General features: G+C 34.3%; 1 pseudogene; it reads right to left on the bottom strand.

Moving 5' to 3' along the window:
- Positions 1 to 551: 551 nt before the first annotated feature.
- On the bottom strand, positions 552 to 9,146 carry LOC133042213 (large ribosomal subunit protein uL6-like; annotated as a pseudogene).
- Positions 9,147 to 23,286: the final 14,140 nt, after the last annotated feature.

Below are 23,286 nucleotides of genomic sequence, written 5' to 3'. Positions count from 1 at the left end.
TCTTATTTCCAATTTTAATTTAGGAAGACTGTATTTTACTTACATTTTAATTTCTTTCATGCTTAAAATCTTGAATTCTAACAATTATAAACTTGTTTTACATTATATGCTTTTAAGTATGAAAATTACTTTGAAAAGATTTCAGAAATTAATGTTTTAAATTTAAATTATTAGCTCATTAAAAAATTACCTTCAGGTTCTTTTTGTCCTTGAAAATATTACACACATACAAATTCATTATGAATACTACTTAGATATACATTGCACAGTTTTTAGAGTTTTATGTCTGCATTTTTTGTTGGGTATATTTATGGGACATGAATTTTGGGGTTATAAGGTATGTATATGTAGTAGATATGCCAGAGAGTTTTCTAAAGTTGTTGTACAAATCTAGTTTCTACCAGCAGTAAATGAATTGTTCAATTGTTGCACATCATTACTAAAACTTGATACCATCACTGTATTATATTTTAACCAGTCTACTTATTGAATAGTCTATATCTTTAGGTTTTATTTTATTTATTTATTTATTTATTTTTTCAAATCAAGAATTTTTATTGTCTCTTTAAAATATCACAACTGAGTCCACAGAACCATCTGCTATCTTGTTTCTGCAGCAGGATCACTGAGATCTTATTCATCAGCCTGCTGAACTGTTCCTTTTTCAGAAACATAGATACCATCCAAAAATTTTCTGATATCCTTGTTTTTAACTGTGGTGGCTTGCTGAATCAAAGCAGCTGAATTTGACACAAGTTCAATGTCATTTCCTTCAAGAATCAACTCATCTTTCTGGGCTTGAGATACTGAACAGGCAACCCCTGGCCTCATTCAAACCCTCTGTATGTATTTTTCACCCAAAAAATTTCGGATTTCCACAAGAGAACCATTCTCCTGAATAACAACGTTGATGGGGAAGTGGGCATACACCGACCTCATCTTGTAACGGAAGCCCAGTGTAACACCCTTGATCACGTTCTGTACGTGGCTACAGATTGTGTGAACAGTGGCCAGTTCCTTTCTGTTTCCCCACCATTTGTCAACACAGAGCCTCTTCTTTTTCTTTCCAAGGAGACTGAGTTCTACGTTGATGTGATTGAAGTCCCTCCTCAGGGTGCCTCTGGGGCCCTTCACAATAACTGTCCTTCCCTTCAAGGTAATGTCGACATTTTCTGGGATGTCGACAGTCTGATTGCTGAGAATGGTCTTCAGTAGATGCGGCAGAGTTAGGTTTTATTTTAATATTCAGTAAAATCAACTTCAATTTAGGATATGCATTTCCATGAATTTTAGTGTGTGCAGAGCCACATATAACCAATATCACATCACATCAACCCTAAATTTTAACCACTCATCTTCTCATCTTTTTTCCATCACATAGTGTTGCCTTTTCAAGAATGTCATAAATAGAATCTGTATAATTTAAATTATGTGTTTATAGTCTAACTCTACAACTAGATATATATATGTGTGTGTGTGTGTGTGTGTTTCATTCATTACAGAATACACTCTGGACATCTGTTGTATAAGTGAATAAATGCATAATATATGCTACTTTATTTCAATTAAGTTTTCTGTCATTTTTAATAAAAATAAACACTTTTCACTGTTCATTTATTCTTTCTTCTCTCCATTTATTTGCTCCCTCAGTCAAAATTCATTGTGTCCTACTTTCCCCAAATGTTAAACTTTTTCTCACTTCAAATGTACACATTAAAGCTAAAACTTGATAGATCTTAAATATATTGATTTATCAGAAAAATAAAAGTACCTAATCTGTTAAAAGTACCTAATCTGTTCTTAGGGCTTCTCTGGATGCTCAGATGGTTAAGAATCTGCCTGCAATGCAGGAGACCTGGGTTCAATCGCTGGGTTGGGAAGATCTCCTGGAAATGGAATGGCAACCCATTCCAGTATTCTTGTCTGGAGAATTCCATTCACAGAGGAGCCTAGCAGGCTATAGAACATGGGGTCACAGAGTCAGACACGACTGAGTGGCTAATACACATACACAATCCATTCTTAATCCACCTACAGTGCAATAAAATGTACAGTTATCTTCAATTAGATGGGCTTATTAAAGAGAATAATCAAGGATATCGACAAAGAAATAAAATTTCCAAACAATTTAGACCCAAGAAGGTAGTAGTAATAATAAAGTATATTTACAGAAAAAAAAAATTTTTTTTAAGGATCAGAATTTAGAAATGGTTTTTATGGTAATTGAAAAGTTGTTCATTGGGAGTGCTATAGCATTAAGGAACTTGCAAATGTAAAACCTGTTTCAGATGTGTGGAAGAGTGCTTTACCTATTGCAGTCCTGAGAAGCTTGAATAAGGTTAAAATACATAGGGTCAATCCATGTGATGCTGACACAGAGGTGAAAAGGTTTATTTATAAGTAACTTTTCTAAGTGATAACATATAACTATTATAATAAACTCACATGTTTTCATGAATGTCTCTATGTTTCTATTTGTTTCCCCTAAAATCCTGGGGCACTGAATTTCTTCATTGTCTTAGTTAAGACTCACACCTCATCTAGCCTTTGTTGGAAACTCATCCAATTCTTAAGACATGTCAAGTTGGAATGTAGATTGTAAACATAAATAGAAAGTGCAGAAATTTCTCAGGGACCCACAGGAAGTTGCATGTGACATGAATCCTCACTTAATTTTATGTTTGTTAAATTCTCTATCAAATTATTTTGGTTTCTTCCTCCCAACATATGGGGAAAAAAACCCAAAAAACTGAAAAATGTGAAATTAGTAAAATAAGACCTGATGTCACAATTCAGCAAGGGTCTTTGGATAGAAAGGGTAAGAAACAGTTTTTTCTGAAGTCAGTGCATAAGGAGGAGTTTCTGCCACTGTGTTTCACAAGTCAGGTGATTCTAAGCAAAAAATGCAAAACAAAAAACTGAATTTCTTGCCAGTCTCAAACTAAAATAACATGAATTCAACTATTATAGTAACTTTAGTTTGAATTCAAGTGAGTTAATTTAGGTCTATGGTAATATTATGACTGATATTATATGTATATATTTTCACCTAGTGGTAGCATGTATTTTTAACTGTACATGTCATCTACAGTTCTTTACAACTGATTATTTATTTGTGAAGTGTAGCTCTCAGTGGAAAACTGAGAGGCATAGGAGACTGGGAGCCAGAGCAGGAGAGGAAGAGGGAGAAGGAGAAGCTAGAAATGAGGTGAAATAAATGGAAGGATGAGAGAAGGGAGGAAGAAAAGGAGGGGCAGAGGGTGAGGGAGAGAAGGGTGAGAGATTGAGTCTTAGCCAATAAATCTAGTAGCTGAAATAACTCAATATATCAAAGGCAATTTTATTAATGGGGGAAAGACAACCTAGGATAGAGTACATAGATAACAACTGATAAATGTGATGTTTAAAAGGAAACAAGGATTGTAACAGAACAGGCAGGTAGTATACACAAGCACAAAGTAAAAAAGGTCAAGTAATATGTTGTAATTAATTTTCAGACATTGTGTAGGAAACAGGTAGTCTGTAATACTGATTCTGTCAATAGAAGGATAAAGGTCAGGTTGTGGCAAATTGTACAAGATGGGTTTTAATATAATGTTAGATTCTCTCCATCATTCCCTATGAGATAATGCTTCATGTAAAATGGACTTATGTTCAGTCCAGAAACCTAAATTTCCATAGAAGTGGTATTTTATTTTCATATTAATCAAACATGCACGCATGCTAAATTGCTTCAGAAGTGTCTGACTCTTTGTGACCTTACGAACTGTAGCCCACCAGGGTCCCCTGTCCAAGAGGTTCTTCAAGCAAGAATACTGGAGTGTGTTGCTATGCCCTCCTCCACGGATCTCCCTGACCCAGGGATTGAACCCATGTCTCTCATGTCTCCTGCATTGGCAGGCGTATTCTTTACCACTAGAGCCACCTGGGAAACCTATTAATCAAATATAGGTATTGATCATAGGTTTTATAGCATGTGTATACATAAAGGAAAAATAAAATGTATTTATTAAACATACAAAATATGTGCCATATTTTAGATGTTGTTTTAGAGTCTATAAACCATTCAGCCTGAATTAGTGGAGATTATCTTCATGAGATATTATCAAACAAATAGTGAAGAGTTGTAGAAAAGTTGCCTTCCTTCAAATCTCAATTTGCTACTTACTAACTATGTGAGTTTGGTAAGATCTTATTGCCTCATTTTCTTCACATATAAAATAGTGATAATAAAACAAATAGCACAGGGTATTGTGACTTAGGATAATATCTGACACACAAGGACTACTCAAATATTAGATAATGTTAATAATTAAATATCCATTGTCTAAGTAAATAATTCTTCGAATTCTTGATATAAACTCTGCTTTTCAAAGCAGGCACTATATCCTTCTGTGTTTAATCACATTTGCCCTGTGACTGAATACATTATTCAAAGGCATTTTTGAACAGCCTTAGGGTGACCCCAGGAGAAGGAAATGGCAACCCACTCCAGTACTCTTGCCTGGAGAATCCCACGGACAGAGGAGCCTGTCCAGCTACAGTCCCGGGGGTCACAGAGAGTCAGACACAACTCAGCACACACACACACACACACACACACACAGGGTGACCCCACCAGTTAGACACAATCTTGTGTGATTCCTTCTCAGGGTGAGTTTGGGCAGGACTTGATTCTGAGCCATGAGAACGTGGTGAAGGTGACGTGACATCACTCTCTTATAAGGCTATGTTATGTGGCAAGGGGAAATGGGCGTCACAGATGACCATGTGGCACACGACCGGCAGAGGCAACTCCTGGCTAACAACCAGCAAGAAAATGGGATCTTGGTCCTAAAACCATAAGGAGATGAATTCTGCCAACAGCCTGAGGGATCTTAGATGCAGCTCTTTTCCCTGCCGAGCCTCTGGTAAAATTGTAGACCTTGATTATATTCGGATGAGGTCCTAAGCAGGGTTCAAAGTATATGTTTATTTATGACATGCATATATACATAATCTACTGTGAAGATAAGCCTAAGGAAAGAGAATAATTTATAGCTTTTATCATTAATGTTATTTCAATATGAGGCTCTATGAAGACCATGCTTCCCAATAAGCTCAGCTGTTTTGGAAGCCTTCTATGTGTCTACAGATCTACATTAACAGGCTAACTGGGGAATTTCCTGGTGGCTCCAGTGGTTAGAACTTGCTTTCACTGCTGATGGCCCAGGTTTGATCCCTGATCAGGGAAATAACTGCCCCTAACTCCCTTTCTTATATGTTCCCAAATAACACTTGGTGAATGAAACTTGATGACTAAAAATCCCTCTTTCAATATTAGCTTAATATAGCTGAATTCTTAAATTTATGGATTGTTGAATTATATAGTCAAGATGCAGATTTCCTAAATGTATTTCAGGGAAAATAAAAAATAACTGTAATTTAAAAATACAGTCATCTTCAAATAACCATTTCTCGTTAGAAGTAGAATGCCAAAGAATGATTGCTTGTATCCTCCAAGACCCCGCTTCAGGTTTCCATTTCATTAACATTTGTGTCCTTGAGGTTGAGGCCTTGGCGTGCTTTTCTAACTTTCACATCCAACATGTGTCTTTGGAACAGTAGTCCAGTTGCCACATAATGGTCACCCCAAAATTTAGTGGTGTTAAATCACAAATATTTTATAGTGCTTCATATTCTATTGGACAGAAACTCAGAAAAGACTCAGTGGTGAAGGTGTCTCTCTTCTCCACAAACGCTTATCTTTGAAGACCTGAATGGCTGGAAGATAGAATGATGTGGTCTGGAAAATTTACTTCCCAGGTAACTTCACTGACTTAGTGCCTGGGCTGGGTGAGATGATGGTTTGGAATAGTTGTGATTATCAACCAGAGCATCTACAGGTGGCCTCTTTGTGTGACTTGGGGTTCTCACCATATGGCATTAGTATGAGTGGAAAAATCATGAAAAGGAGTGTTCTAGAACCAAACTTCCAGGAGAGTCAAGTGGTAGCTCTACACTCTTTTCTGACCCAGTCTGTGAGATCATGTCATTTTCTGTTTTATTAGAAGCAGTCATCAAACCAGCCAAGATTCAACAAGAAAAGATTTGAGTCCAGATTTTGATGAGAACTGCAGAGTTGAAGAGTGTGTTGGATGGGAGACACTGTGGTTTGGCCAAGTTGGAAAATACGTCTGCCACATAAGGCATGTTAAAGTTCTGAATGAAAAGCTGGAGAATTTGGGCTATAGAAAACTTCCATTACATAGAAAGTAAAGACTTTACATAAAAAGTCATTAGCCACTATGATCTTTAAGGTTTGAGTGGTTTGAATTCAAATCTGAAAGGTTTGAATGCATAACCTTTATAGTCTTTTAGGGCTAAAGGAAGCTATGATCCAGAATGTAGCCTATGAGTAATTTTTCAATTTGTGGTTTCCCTCTTTCCTGCCAGAAATGACTGCTGGGGCAGTCATTAAACCAGTGGTGAGTGCTAGTTTAATTTGATTTCTAGTAGAACACAGTAAAGTTAGATGAAAAGTAAATAATAGGGAATAACGTGACTACTAATACAATTGTATATTATGTAGATAAAATGTTGGCTTGAGGTATAACATAGAGGGAGAAAACATTCTCTCATTTTCTTTATTCAGCAGTTTCAGTTGTTTGCTTAATTGTTATTGTTAGAATATGCTAAAATAATAGATTTTTATTACAAGAATATATATTTCTTAATTTTTATTACAAAAGCATAAATTCCTTTATTTGCCTTCAAAAAAGACATCATACTAAAGAGGTTTGATTTTTATTAGTTCATTATATACCTTTATAGCTTAGAAAATAAAATGAACTTACATAAGTTAGACATTTTAGTGAGAGTCATACACTAGTACCCATAAATATTCACATTCATATGTAGTTGAGTAATAAGAATTCATTGAGAAATCACAAATTGGGTGGAATGCTCAGGATCATTTAGGTTTATTAAATAGTAATTGCAACATATGTTCCTTTTTCAAAAGTAAGCTAGTTTTTTTTAACTAGTTATAGTTTTTAAGTAAAAGCAAAAGAAATACTAAGAAGATAGATAATCAAAATTATACATTTATTTTTATACTTGATAACTGCATGTACTTTGACAAGTTGTTTAGACACAAGCTGAATCATTTATAAGATTAAAAGGCTATATTTACAGATTTCAGACTCCTTACTTATATAAATTTCTATGCAAAAAATATAAAAAGGATAATTAAAATATCAATTTAGTGAATAAAACTGACATTTCAAATGCCAGATATTTGACATCTTGAGTATTAGAACTGAATAGCTGTATCTATACACCCATCCATATATATGTTTATAATATCTTTATGTACCCTAGATTCACAAATAAAATACACAATTTAATATTGGTCAATTTAGCACTTACTCTATGGAATAAACAATACAGTCATCAAAAATATATTATTTATAATGGCAAATTTTAACTTGCAATTTAGAATGCATAGCATAGTTTTAAGAGTTTGGACAGAGGATATGTCAAGTTAAACTACTAACTGTCCATTTATTTTTTGTTCTTTAAGCCTTATTGGCAATACAGCTCTGAGTCAATTTCATGTTCTTACTCTTCCATGTTTAACTTAGAGATCCAAATAGCTAGTTTATATAAAATATGTTAAGGATCTCTAAGATTTTAAAGTTGTTCTTAGAGCATAATTTATTGACATGGAACTATTCAGGAGTTTAGAATCAATAAAGGTTATTAAAACTTTCTTGCAAAATTTTCAAGTAACTTAACTAATGTAGTAACATAAAAACATTAAATTTGTAGACCCATTATTGTGTTAAAGGTGAATAAAAGTATCATCTGGGTGCCTGATTCTCTTTAATGCAAAAATTAATTGGTGCAAAAGACAGTTTTCTCAGGATTCTGAATTGAGGAGCATTGATTCATTCAAGTTTTCTAAAAGACGAGTGAAATTTTCACACACTAATTTTTTGAAGTTGAAGAATGATCTTGTTAGGTACTTGTATAATGAAAACATTCATTTGGGGAAAGATGAACACATCTAAATAAAGGGAAAGTACCTTTAGGTGGGTTAATCATTAATTACCCATCATCTACAAAGTCAGATGGTAGTCAGTGAATAAATGGTTACATGGCAGCAAGATGTCTTAATGAGAGTTAAGAAATTGTGTCTAGTAGTTCTGAATGAAGACATATTTGGAAGGGATAGTTAACCATGAGCATGGCCAGTGTTATCCAGAAAGTGTCTAAATTTTGCTGTAGAGGCTATTGGTTGAAGATGTTAAAGAGAGTCAAAACCTATTCAAAAGATTTTCTCAAATTACTCTTCTTAGATAATATAGTCATTTAAGTATTTTTCAAATTTAAAATATGGTATATTTTTGTAGTTTCTGTTCATGTTTTAAACTTGCTTATTAACTTAGTAGTAGACAAGAATTTGCATTTGTTTTAAAAATTAAATATATGAATATACAGACAAATATGCAATAATTATTTCAAATGTTGCTTAGGAAAGGCTGTATGCGTAATTTTAGCAAGGATATAAATATGCTTACTATTGCTCATTTTAAAAACCAATTTAGTAAATACTAGATAAATCAATACTTTTAAAAGTTTATTTCTTAAGGATCATATTTCTTAAGAATAGTCATGCTATATATTTTTTCACTTACATACTGGAGAAGAGAACATGTCTTATGCTATAAAATTCTAAAAGATTGTTATAAATTATCTTTCATACTCCTGGGCTAGGACATATTTTCCTTTCATCAAATATGTGCATAGTTTGAGTCATGGAGGAAAACTTCAGGGCAAAAACGTTGTTCTTCTTTGATTGTCCCTATATTTATCTCTTGACTTCAGGCTTGAGAATAAAGCTGAGTAAATTCTAGCACTTGGGAGAAATGAGAAACCAGTTGTCTGTGAATTTTTATTGGCATACTAAGCTTCAATATACAACCTCATTCTTTGTATATGTATTCACAAATATATGTACTGTATTATTATTTAATTTTAAAACTCACTCAGGGGAATATAAATTATGAAGAAAGAAGTAATATCTATATAAATAAGTGTTCCAATGCATTCTTCTTACATGCTGATGGATGACATACCTTTTCTGGGATGCATACCTTCATTTGGAGACTGTGCACAACAAGAAAATACTTTGTGAATGGAGTAAATGTACTTGTCTTCACTATTATATACTTATAATATTTAAACATTTCTATCCTTATTGAGTTCATTTTATGCAACAGGCAGTGTGCTCAGTAAACATCTTTGAACTTAATTTATTAATTAGGACAGAAGAGTAGACATTATGAAACAGGTCAGGAAGGAACTGTCCAGTTAGAACTGGACATGGAACAACAGACTGGTTCCAAATAGGAAAAGGAGTAAGTCAAGGCTGTATATTGTCACCCTGCTTATTTAACTTACATGCAGAGTACATCATGAGAAATGCTGGGCTGGGTGAAGCACAAGTTGGAATCAAAGATTGTAGGGAGAAATGTCAATAATCTCAGATATGCAGATGACAGCACCCTTATGGCAGAAAGTGAAGAAGAGCTAAAGAGCCTCTTGATGAAAGTGAAAGGAGAGAGTGAAAAAGTTGCCTTAAAGCTCAACATTCAGAAAACTAAGATCATGGCATCCAGTCCCATAACCTTATGGCAAATAGATGGGGAAACAGTGGAAACAGTGGCTGACTTTATTTTTCTGGGCTCCAAAATCACCTTAGATGGTGATGCAGCCATGAAATAAAAAGACGCTTACTCCTTGGAAGGAAAGTTATGACCAACCTACATAGCATATTAAAAAGCAGAGACATTACCTTACCAACAAAGGTCCATCTCGTCAAGGCTATGGTTTTCCCAGCAGTCATGTGTGGATGTGAGAGTTGGACTATAAAGAAAGCTGAGAGCAGAAGAATAGATGCTTTTGAACTGTGGTGTTGAAGACTCTTGAGAGTTCCTTAGACTGCAAGGAGATCCAACCAGTTCCTCCTAAAGGAGATCAGTCCTGAGTGTTCATTGTAAGGACTGATGCTGAAGCTGAAACTCCAATACTTTCGCCACCTGATGCGAAGAGCTGACTCATTGGAAAAGAGCCTGATGCTGGGAAAGATTGAAGGCAGGAGAAGAAGGGGATGACAGAGGAAGAGATGGTAGGATGGCATCATTGACTCAATGGAGTTAAGCTTGAATCAACTCCAGGAGTTGGTGATGGACAGGGAGGCCTGGTGTGCTATGGTCCATGGGGTCGTGAAGAGTCGGAAACAACTGGTGACTGAACTGAACTGAGGTAGCATTTCCACTCCAGTGTCATTGCCTGCAAAATCCCATGGATAGAGGAGACTGGTGGGCTGTAGTCCATGCAATCACAGAGTCGGGCACGACTGAGCAACTAACACTTTCACTTCATTTAGCCTCTTCTAGATTTGTCTTATGATTCAGTCCCAATTTTTTATCTTGTCCCTGTACATTTGACAAATAAACAATGCCTTAATCCTGTGTGTTTTCTTACACACACGGGCAAATTCTGATGTTTTATATATATATAAAACAAAACAAATACATATATATATCTTATCACACCTTTTCTGTTATCAGTTGCCTCTGCCTTTGTTATTTTTGCAGGTGTCTGTAAATAGCCAACTACTCTTTAGTGCATAATGCTCAAACCCTTAGATAAACATTCAGGGATATATCCACCTGCCTTTGATATTTCTTGCAAAGTTCAGTTCACATTCACCCATGTGTAGATCTCATGCTCCAGCTACAGTGCAACTTTTATTGTTCCCTGGACTTCACAAGTCTGAAATTTTGCTCACCTGCCTTCTTTCTGCCTAGAATTTTCTTCTCCAGTCATGTCTTCTTTTCTTTTCTTTTTTTTTTTTTTTTCTTAGTTGGAGGCCAATCACTTCACAACATTTCAGTGGGTTTTGTCATACATTGATTTGAATCAGCCATGGATTTACATGTATTGGGAATACATGTAAATCCATGTCTTCTTTTCAATGCTAGCTCAAGTCCTGCATCTGTCGCCAATCTGATGTCCTACTTGGATCCTCCTCCTTCTTCTTTTGGATTACCTTTGTGTGTGTTTGTGTGTGTGTGATAAAATATACATAACAAAATTTGCCATTTTAGGCATTTCAGTTTATAATTTATTAAGTCCATTTAAATTGCTGTTTCACTATCACCACTAGCTCCTACATCATCCAAACTGAAAATCTATACCCATTAAACACATCCTCCAGTAACCACTATTTTACTCTCCATTTCTATGAATTTGAGTATTCTAGGTACCTTGTGTAGATGAAATTTTACAGTATTTGTCATTTTTATCTAGCTAATTTCACTTATCATAATGTTTTCAAGGTTTATACATCTTGTAGCATGTATCAGAGTTTCATTCCCTTTTAATGCTGAATAATAATACATAGTTTTTATATGTTATATTTTGTTTATTCATTAATTTGTTGATGGACATTGTTTTTTTTTTCGCTATCTTTTAACTATTGTGAGTAATGATGATTTGGGATACAAATATTTGTTTGTGTCTCTTTTTTCAAAACTTTTTGGGTAAAAACATAGATGTGAGATTTCTGGATCCTGTCATAATTCCATGTTTAATTTTTTGAGGGACCATCCTACTATCTTCTACAGTGACTGTACCATTTTACATTCGCACCAGCAGTGTCCAAAGGTTCTAATTTCTCCACATCATCTCCAACACTTGTTATTCTCTAGATTTTTTTTTTCTGTTTTAAAATATTAATTATTTTAATGGATGTGAGGTAGTAATTTAGGGATCTCTCCTTAACAAATTAGAAATAATATTTCTGTCCTTTTATAATGATCTATTTATGACCAGGGCTTCCTGGTGGCTCAGATGGTAAAGCGTCTATCTGCAATGCTTAAGACCTGGGTTTGATCCCTGGATCAGGAAGATCCCCTGGAGAAGGAAATGGTGACCCACTCCAGTACTCTTGCCTGGAAAATTCCATGGACAGAGGAGCCTGGTAGGCTACAGTCCATGGGGTCACAAAGAGTCAGACACGACTGAGCGACTTTACCTTACCTTAATTATGATTTTATAGTTTATTGGAGTCTGCATGGAGATCTGTCTGATTTTACTAAAATATTTGGAAACTAGGGAAGCCTCAATGGCTCAAGAAGTAAAGAATGTGCCTGCAATGCAGGAAACATGTTTGATTCCTGAGTTGGGAAGATTCCCTGGAGAAGGAAATGACTACCCACTCCAGTATTCTTGCCTGGAGAATCCTATGGACAGAGGAGCCTGGTGGGCTATAGTCCATGGAGTCGTAAAGAGTCAAACAAGGCTGAATGTGCACACACCCATTTGGGAATTAGATTTTGTTTACACCCATTTTTTCAACACACCACATATTTTATAATATACTCTTGATAAGTGTTGGGTAATCATTACATTTCCACATTATTGCTCTCATTTTAATACTTGAAAGTGTTAAGCAATATATTATGGAAATTATGGCAAAATTCCTTTAAAATCATGTTATTTCTATTTATTACTCTGATTCACCTATAGAAGTACTTTAAGTTAACCTTGTACACAATTTTTGTCATTCTTCCAAATAGGATGTATCGATTTTTTTAACCAGTGTTGGAATACTTAAACATTTAAAGGTAAGTATTGAGGTAAATTGTTTATTATTTTATAAATATTGCTGTTTGATATTTGTATAATGAAGGCACTTTAATGCATTAATTAAGGTTTGCAATATCTAAGTATATGTTGCATAACATTTTAAATATATGATATAGCTTACTAAATTTGGTTATTTTTCCTGTGACTTCTATTCACATTCTCCAAGCTTATTCAGAATTCTAATAAGAGTCTTTGAAATCCACAAAAGATAAATTATAAATGGTTCATTAGATCTTTGGCAGTCAGAAACCTAATTTAGAATTTAAAATGTGGACAACAACAAAGCACTTATCACAGAACCATATATTGCTAACTCTTAGAAACATAAAATCTGTGAAATATAACTTTTTCTCCAAAGTCAGTGGGCAGGCTGAGTGTTATGATGGTGCAAAGTAATGTTTACATGTTGTATAATGTATATACAGCAATATATTAAAATCAATTTGAAATGAGATGTATATGAGTAAAATCCTAACCTATATAAATTGTATATTTAAACAAAGAAAAGTTAGATAGTATAATACTACTTGTCTTAAAATTTCAAAATATTTTCAGCAGGGCATTAAAAAAATTAACAGTATGTGTTCACTGTAATATACATCAAAGGAGGATGCTATAATTTCTATATTGACTATTTTAAGCTGAAATAGTCAAGTTGTCACATTTAGGGGACTTAAGTACTCTTGCCTGGAAAATCCCATGGATGGAGGAGCCTGGTAGGCTGCAGTCCATGGGGTCGCTAAGAGTCGGACAGGACGGAGCGACTTCCCTTTCACTTTTCACTTTCATGCATTGGAGAAGGAAATGGCAACCCACTCCAGTGTTCTTGCCTGGAGAATCCCAGGGACGGGGGCACCTGGTGGGCTGCCGTCTATGGGGTCGCACAGAGTCGGACACGGCTGAAGCGACTTAGCAGCAGCAGCAGCAACAGCAAGTGCAAATGTAATACATACATATATACATAAATTTGGGGCTAAAGTTAACTTTTAAGATATCTCTGAGACTAGGCACGTGATGAACTGGCAGTACTTGGAACAGACTGCATATTTGGTCATTTGACAAAATTGGTTAGAATGATGGGGGAAATATTAGAAATCTTCATTGTATATGATGAGAAGTATGAATTTAAGAATTTTTTTTTCCCTATTTTGGTTTTGATTTTTTCTTTCATATATTAGTGTTCCAGCAATGCTAGTAGAAAAGACTCTCAATTTAAATAACTTGAATTTTGGTTGTAAATCAATTGACATATATTTAAATTTCTCTTTCTGAATTTCTCCATTAATCCATGTGCTTGTGCTACTATCACATTGTCTCGATTACTCTGGCTTTTTATTAAATCATGAAATCAAGTAATATTAGTTCTCTAAACTTTTTCTTCTTTTGTCTTGCTATTATAGACTGTTCCCTTTTCAATGTCAATTTTCAAATAAACATCAAGTCTACAAAAATTTTGTGAGATTTAGATTGTGGTTGCAATGAACTGGCAGATAAATTCAAAGAGAATTTCTTCTACTGATACAAAAAATATGGCATATTTCTATATTTATTTATTCACTGATATTTTTATTTAACTTCAAATATTTTGCATATTTGGGGATTGTCTGATGTCTCAGCAGTAAAGAATCCACATGAAATGCAGGAGACACAGGTTCGATCACTGAGTTGGGATGATCCCCTGGAGGAGGAATTGGCAACCCACTCCAGTATTCTTGCCTGGAAAATCCCATGGACAGAACAGCCTGGTGAGATAGAATCCATACAGTTGCAAAAAGTCAGACACAACTGAGTGACAGAGCACACATGCACATTTTGAATATTTAGTTATATATCCCTAAATATTAAATATTTGGAGATGCTATTGTACATAGTACAGGGTTTTGGTATATTTTAATTTAAATTCTAATTATGCATTACTAAAACCTAGTAGTTTATTATTTTTCTAAAGTTAAGTAGAGTGAACTCATTTTCATCTACTTCAAAATAATTTCTAGTAGAAATTATTGTTTGATCCACACTTTTTTTGGAAGTATATTGCTTAGTTTCCACGTATTTGAGGATTTTTCTAGATATTTCTGATGTTGATTTTGATGTTAATCCCATTATGGTCACAGGGCATATTTAAGTGTTTTCAGTTTTTGGTCTTTACTGGCACATCTTCAAGACACTTATATGTGCACTGGAATGTATAGTTTTCTTCTAATGGTATGTTCTATAAATGCTAATTAGGTCTTGTGATTTGTAGTCTTTTCAGGTCTTCATTCTTGCCAATTATCTGTCAACTCATTTTTTAGATTACTGATAGAAAAGTGTTGCCATCCACAACTATAATTGTGGATTTTTCTAGTTCACTTTTCAGTTCTATCAGTTTTTACCTAATGCATTTTGAAGCTATATTCTTAGATATGGTACTGCATGTTCCTTCTCTTCTCTTAAATGATTAAAAGTAAACAATGACATAATATGCATGCATGTTGTATTGCTATAGCATGTGTATAACATAAGTATATATGTATGTTGTATATACAATATATAATGTTTTCTATATTGTTATGGATCTAAGTCAATATAAATCTAAAGTAGATTCTTTTAACTTTAGATATGTATTATAAGCCCTAGAGAAGTCACTAATAATTCAAAAATACAATTTAAAAGGTATTAAAAAAGTTTAAATGTTATACTAAAAAAATCTATATAATACCAAAAGGTATACCAAAAAGAGAATAGTGCCACAAAATACACCTGAAGTAGAAAACAAAGAGGAAACTGCAGATATAAACAACTATATCAATATCATTTAATGTAACTGGATTACAAAGTCCAGTGAAAAGTCAGAGATATTTATATTGGATGAAAGAAAAAAAGAATCTAGATAAAACTATATGCTATCAACGGGAAAGTTAAAGTCCCTCAATTGTGTCTGATTCTTTGCGACCCCATGGACTATACAGTTCATGGAATTCTCCAGGCCAGAATACTGAAGTAGGTAGCCTTTCCCTTCTCCAGGGGATCTTTCCCACCCACGAATGGAACCTGGTATCATGTATTGCAGGCGGACTTTTTACCAACTGAGCTATCAGGAAAGCTATCAGCAGGAGATGCAATTTAAATTTAAAGACACAAATAGCTTGAAAATAAAAAGAATAGAAAGATATATACCATACAAAGAGCAACTATAGGGAACTGGAATGGCTCCACAGTATCAGACAAAATTTATCTTAAAATAAAAAAAGTCACTAGAGATAAAGGGCCACAATCATAATGATAAGAATAAAAATGTCAGCCAATCAGGAAGATATAACATTTATGAAAGTGTATGAACCTCAAAAGAGAATCTCAAAATACATGAAGCAATATCTGATAGAACTGAATGGAAAATAAGTAATTCATCAATAACAGTTCTAGGACTCAACACTGTAAATTCTAGGGCTCAACACCACAACTCAACAGTGCAAATAAGCAAAAAAATTAGTATAAAAATAAAAGATAGTAATAATACTATGTACCAACTAGTGTAATAGACATCTATAGACTATACCATCTAATAATAGAGTATATTCTATTCGAGTTCACATGGGAGAGTCTCGAAGATAGAGCACATATGAAGTCATAAAAAAGTCTTAATAAATTGAAAAGAGTGAAATCATACAAGGTATGTTCTCTGATTATATTCTTTGGTCTTCTCTCACCAGTTCTATTCAACATTTTAGTGCAATGTATAGCCAGAAAAATTAGTTATGAAAAAGAAACGGCTTTCACATAGGAAAAAAAGAAGTGAAAAGTCAAGCTATTGTTTTTGCAGATAATGATTTTGTATATAGAAAGTCCTAATAGTTCCACTAAAACATTGAACTAAAAAATGATTTCAGCAAGGTTGCATAGTCAATGCATATATGTCAACTCTATGTACAGTAGCAGTGAACATTCTAAAAATAAAATTAATTAAAAAATTCCATTTAAAATAGTATCAAAAAGAAGTGTAAGAGTGTAAGAATTGTACACTGAAAACTAGGAAAGCATTTTTGAAAGATATTAAAGAAATTCCAGTGAATGGTAAGGTATACCATGATCATGGATTTAGAGACTTAATATTGACAAAATATCAGTAATCCCTAAATTGATCTACAGATCTGATGAAGTTCTTATAAAATTTTCAGCAGAAATGTCTTCAGTAATTGACAATTAGATGATTTGAAGTCATATGAAATTTCAAGGGACTCAGAAGAGCCCAAACAATTAAGTAAAGGATTGAAAAATGAGTGGGGAAGCCCCAGTGGAGATGGGTAAAAAGAACAGCATGCGAACACCCCATTGTAGAAGCTTGCGAAGCCCTAAAGTCAGTTCAATCCCTCTTTAATTAAATTATTTAAATACCTTAATTAAAATACCTTTTCCTTATAAGATAGAAAAATACACAATAAAAAATTGATGGAGATCATAATTAAAGGAGGGGGTGAATTTTTCACATTTGAAAATAAGCTTTCAGTTGCATAATTATAGTATAGCAAAATGAAACATTCCACAGCTGCTATTAAAATTAGTTATGGATGTGTTTACTATAATAAGGCCTTATCATTTTTTTTATTTAGAAAAGCAAATAAAAATAAAGTACAACTTTTATTTATTTATTTTTTTCATTTATTTTTATTAGTTGGAGGCTAATTACTTTACAATATTGAAGTGGGTTTTGGCATACATTGACATGAATCAGCTATGGAGTTACATGTATTCCCCATCCCGATCCCCCCTCCCACCTCCCTCTCCACCCGATTCCTTACAACTTTTAAATCTTACTTTATCTGTCTCATATATGGGTAGACAGATATGGGAGATAAAGTACATATATACATATACATGCGTTGTTGTTTAGTGGCCCAGGGCCATCTGTCCATGGAGTTCTCCAGGCCAGAATACTGGAGTAGGTTGCCATTTCCTTCTCCAGGGAATCTTTCTGTTCCAGGAACTGAACCTACATCTTCTGTATTGGCAGGCAGATTCTTTACTACTGAACCACCTGGGAAGCCCATGTACATGTACATGCACTCATATATTTGAAATATATATGCATCTATGCCTATATGTAAAGCTAATAACTAACTATACCCATATAAAAATGTTTATATATTCAACATATAGACAAAATTCTGTTTCAGAGAAAAAAATGTATATTCAGTCCAACGTTGCTGCTACTGCTAAGTCACTTCAGTCGTGTCCAACTCTGTGCGACCACGACGCTGGGATTCTCCAGGCAAGAACACTGGAGTGGCTTGCCATTTCCTTCTCCAAGGCATAAAAGTGAAAAGTGAAAGTGAAGTCGCTCAGTCGTGTGCGACTCTTCGCGACCCCATGGACTGCAGCCTGCCAGGCTCCTCTGTCCATGGGATTTTCCTGGCAAGAGTACTGGAGTGGGGTGCTATTGCCTTCTCCGTCCAACATTGCTAAACATACTGAACTTTCTAATTAGGAATATTTAACTGTCATCAGTGGGCTTCGCAGGTGGTACTAGTAGTAAAGAACCTGTCTGCCAATGAAGCGGACATAAGAAATGCAGGTTGGATCCCTGGCTTGGGGAGATCCGCTGGAGGAGGGCATGGCAGCCGTGGACAGAGGAGCCTGGCAGGCTACATTCTCTAGGGTCACAGAGTCAGACACAGCTGAAGCAGCTTAGCATGAGTGCATGAACTGTCATCAGTACGATTATTGATGACTGTCAGTAGTGGCTTTAATGGAAAATATAGGTTGGGGTAATTTGTTCTTATCAGAGTGAGGGGTAGAAGTTAGGTAGAGTCAGGTTAGGAGAACTAAAAGTAGATGGGAAGACAGAGAAATAGAAAAGTACCAAAAGGACATTCCTACCAAAATGAAATCCAATCAGTAGAGATGAATAAATAAACAGAAAGGAATTTGGTCAATCTTTAAAAGCCAAAAGATAAGGAAATACAAGTAGAAGACTCAATACTAGTTCGCAAAACACTTTGATAGATAGCAATGCTTTACCTCTGATATGGGCTTCTCAGGTGGCCCAGTCAGTGAAGAATCCACCTGCAATGCAAGAGACTGCCTGCAATGCAGGAGACAAGTGATCAAGACATCAGTTCAATCCTTGGGTCGGAAATATCCCTTGGACAAGGAAATGACGACCCATTCCAGTATTCTTGCCTGGGAAATCCCATGGACAGAGGAGCCTGGAGGGCTACAGCCCATGGGGTCCCAAGAGTCGGACATGACTAAACAAACCGCCACCACACCTCTGATATATAAATGCTTCAGATTGGATTATTTTAGGTCAACTGGGAAGCAAGTGGGAAAATTTTGGTACTAGCCATTTCTGTTAAGAATTCCCTGTATCCTACAGAGAAATAAGTACTTGTCAAACTGCTCAAGTTCGAAAGAGTAAAATATTTATGTAGATAAAAAGTGGTATATGCTGTCAGATATTTTAAAGGTCAGATACTCTTTTATTGCATCTAATTAGAACATTAATAAATTATACATAACTTTTCCAGGAGTCAAATGGCACTTTAAAAGATGCAGAAATAATTTTTACCTTTGAAAATATCAAAGAAAGTCAAATTAATTACGGCTAAATAGACAAATATGCAAGACTTAAAAGAAGGAAGCCTCATTCATGTTAGCTACACTAGCAAATGCTATTTGCAAAGTGAGATTTAATCTATGCTGCTGAATTCTCATTATATGCATTGATATGTAGAACTGGATTCTGCTGTAGCATTTTTCATCTTCAAAGCTCTCTATATACATTAACTAGGAGTGATTTAGTTTAAATTTTGTAGTACAGGCATCTTTAACTAGGAAATAAAGTAGAAGAGATTAGATAAAAGATGTTCTCTCTAATGAATATGAACACTTCTGTTTCTACAACTGCCAGGACTTTTGGCTTTAAATTAACTCTTTATGATCATTAGATTTTTATTCTTGTGTAAAACAAATATATTCCAATTCCATCAATAATTACCACTTTAAAAACAATACACAAGATTTTTTAAGAGACAGAAAAAAGAACTGCCAGTTTTCACGAGTGATAAAAGCAAAACAACCATTGTGACAACAAAAATACGTCGAAGATCATTTTATACTTTTGTGTGAGTCTTTTTGCAAACGTTAGCTCAACAAATGATGTGTGGTAGATGACACAGAGTTTCAGCTGGCTGGAGCAGAGATGATGGTCTCAGATAAAATAGAAAATGAGGTTAAAACATTTGTCAGGATTTACAATACGAAAACAGTGGCTTATGTTTTCACTGAAAAAAATGCTAATGCATTTTTGATGTTTGAGTTTCAGAATTATCTCAAATTCATAATGAGAAACTACATGCTTAACCATGGTTCTGCTTTTAAAAAATGTTGGCAATAAATCAAGATTCTTTGTCTCTAAGAACACTGTCTTTATCATTTCATCATGTTGTCCTTCTGAGAGGTCAAGAAACTGATAAAATACTTCCATTAATAGTAGAATTCTTTAAGTCTTAGGCAGTAGTTTATATGCTGCCCATACTGGATCTCACAGATATATTATAAATAATATGGCAAAAAATGACCCCAACATTTAAATAATATAAAATTATAAAACTGTAGCTGGGTTGTTCTTTAATAAAGCACTTATAAGTACATGTACATATTCTGTACATGTTTGACTTTATAAATTCAAGAGTTTAAAAATGGGTATGAAAAATTTTCTCCTAAAATCCTCCTTACATAATATTGATTGGTATCATATTGAATATTATTATTCATATGAAATAGTACTATAATCATATTGACTATTCTTATGATAGAAGTATATATATCGATTATAAAAAGATGAATAAAACATTGATATTTCTAGCTAAGATACTATGGTTATTGCTGAGAGAAAGAAAAATATAAGAAATACAGAAAGTAAAAATTGAAGAGGCAAAGGAACACTACATTACAGAAAAAAAATAATCAACTTGGTGGTTGAAAAATATGCAAAGTAAAATAATTGTCAAAAATAATTATAAATCTGATTTTCCAAAAAGTAACATAATACAGTACAAACTATGTTAATGAGAAAAGTGGGAAGCAGTGCATATTTGAAGAGATAGTACTTGATTTATAATATATTGTTTCATTTTTTGATGTGTACAGATGTTTATTTTCTATATAATAAAAGTACAAAATGTGAAAATTTTAAGATATAGTTTTGAAAATTTGCCTCCTTCCTTCAGGTAATGGAGTGATCATGATAGTGACTGATGAGAGAAAAGAAAAAGTGATTAATCATTTCTCTTTATTTGATTTCCTTTAGGCTTGTGTGGGAAATTCAGGAGTGAACTTAAAAGTGAATTCCCAAAAGGGAAAGAATGAGAAACAAAAAAAGGGAAGTAGAAATGTTTTCAAATTATAAAAGAAAAAATCTTCACCAACTAGGAAGCTATTTAGAATGAATATTAGCCCTTATCTCACAGATTTCCATTTAATTAATTAAGAAAGATTTTAAAAATCAGAATAATCATTTGCAAAATTGAATTAGTGTTCACCTTATCAAATCCATCACCCAGCACTTAGAATTTCACTTCTCAAAACTGACAATGGAGACAAAGGGAACTTTGATCCAATTAGGAGAAAAACTGAATAAGATGTTAAGCAATTGACTTTTGGAAGGGAAGTCAAATAAAAATCATATTAAACTACTACAAGGAAGAAGGTGGAATCTTAATGTGGGCTATCAGGATGACAATGACCCAATTAGCTTATAAGCACACTAACTCTTAAATACATTAATGATAGGGATTGTTGTCAATTAATGCTAGTATCACAGATATCTCACCTAATGCCTGAACAAAGTAAACAATCAATGAACATTACTATCATAGTTGGATTCATATTGGGATTAGACTCCTACATTTTCCCCAATTGCAAATTTATTGATTGTAATTTTTCTTTCTCCCTAAGACACTTAGCTCCTGTGGTGAGGATTCATTTCTTCAAAAATATCTTCACTAATTCCTCTAAAAACACTTATAAAGAACAGAAAGAAATGTCTAAGATGTTAATACGTGATTAAGACTTCTTTAAGAAGTTTTGAACCCATTCAGCAAGCTTTTTTATGAGATAGCTTAGGCAAATTGTCCCATAAAGTGAAAAGTGAAAGTGAAGTTGCTCGGTCCTGTCCGACTCTTTGCAACCCCGTGGACTATAGCCTACCAGGTTCCTCCGTCCATGGGATTCTGCAGGCAAGAATACTGGAGTGGGTTGCCATTTCCTTCTCCAGGGAATCTTCTCGACCCAGGGATTGAACCCCGATGTCCTGCATTGCAGGCAGATGCTTTACCCTCTGAGCCATCAGGGAAGCCCCAAATTGTCCCATAGGGGAGCAATATTCCAACAAAGCTTTTACTAGCCCAGAACCCAAACCTCAGCAATGTTGCTTCCTGAATCCCAGTTATTAGTAATTAAAATCTGTTTAATCTCTTTATAACCATAGTTCTCAACATTGGCTGCACATTATAATTAACTGAGAAGTTTAAAAAAAAATACTGATATTTGGATTTCATAACTAGAGAGGACACCTAGCCAGGGTTAATTATCACTGGTGTAAAAGTCCAATTTTAACTTATTACCAGTCTGGGGTATACTGATTAATGCAAATTTAAAACCTGTTTTTGTGAGAGCTCCATTATTTATCCATTACAAAGACAATTAATTTTCTTTAGTGTTTACACTATGAATTATTAAGGATATTAGCATTCAAGACTGTATTATTCATTCTTTCTAATTTCCTATATTAGCACTTTGATATGTTTGCAGCATCTTTCATCAGAAAAGCACAAGAGTTAGGGGCTTCCCTGGTGATTCAGATGTGAAGAATCTGTCTGCAATGTAGGAGACCTGGTTCAATCCCTGAATTGGGAAGATTCCCCTGGAGAAGAAAATGGCAACCCACTCCAGTATTCTTGCCTGCAAAATTCCATAGACAGATGAGCCTGGCATCTAGGCTACTGTCCAGGGGTTTGCAAAGAGTTGGACATGACTGAGTGACTAAAAATGCATAAAACTGTTAACATAGCAGACCTGAGTAAACTATCCTTGAACTACTAACAAGGTTGATCTTTGATGGATATCCAAGACCGTGACTGATTATCAGTAAGTTTCCACAAATGATGAATAGAAAGTTGTGCAAAATGATTTTTGCAAAAACATGTCATAGGCAGTACAACACTATCCTTTTGAAAGTCTGGAATTTTGATACATGACCATCCACCAATAAAAAGTCTCAAATATGCTTCCTTGATAAATATTTTAAACATATTTTCACAATTTGTTGCTGGAAGAATTGAGCATACCCTGTGTTTCCATGGAAGAAGAGTCTTGAAAGTTTACCCACATGCATTTTCCCTTTGCTTCTTTTACTTTGTATTCATTCACTGTAATAAATACTAGCCAAAGTAGTTATTTAAGTATTTCTAGCAAATCTCCAAAACTGAAAGTTGTCTAGGAGACTCTCAACACAAATGTCTTGACCACATATCAGATAGAAAGTTAGATTGTATTTATAACTAATTCTTTATATGGGATTTAAAGAAGATGGACAGAATGTGA

This window comes from Dama dama, chromosome 21, assembly GCF_033118175.1.
Source record: "Dama dama isolate Ldn47 chromosome 21, ASM3311817v1, whole genome shotgun sequence".
NCBI lineage: Eukaryota > Metazoa > Chordata > Mammalia > Artiodactyla > Cervidae > Dama > Dama dama.
Note: the sequence above shows the minus strand (reverse complement) of the source record. Positions and strands in the feature narration are given on the sequence as shown.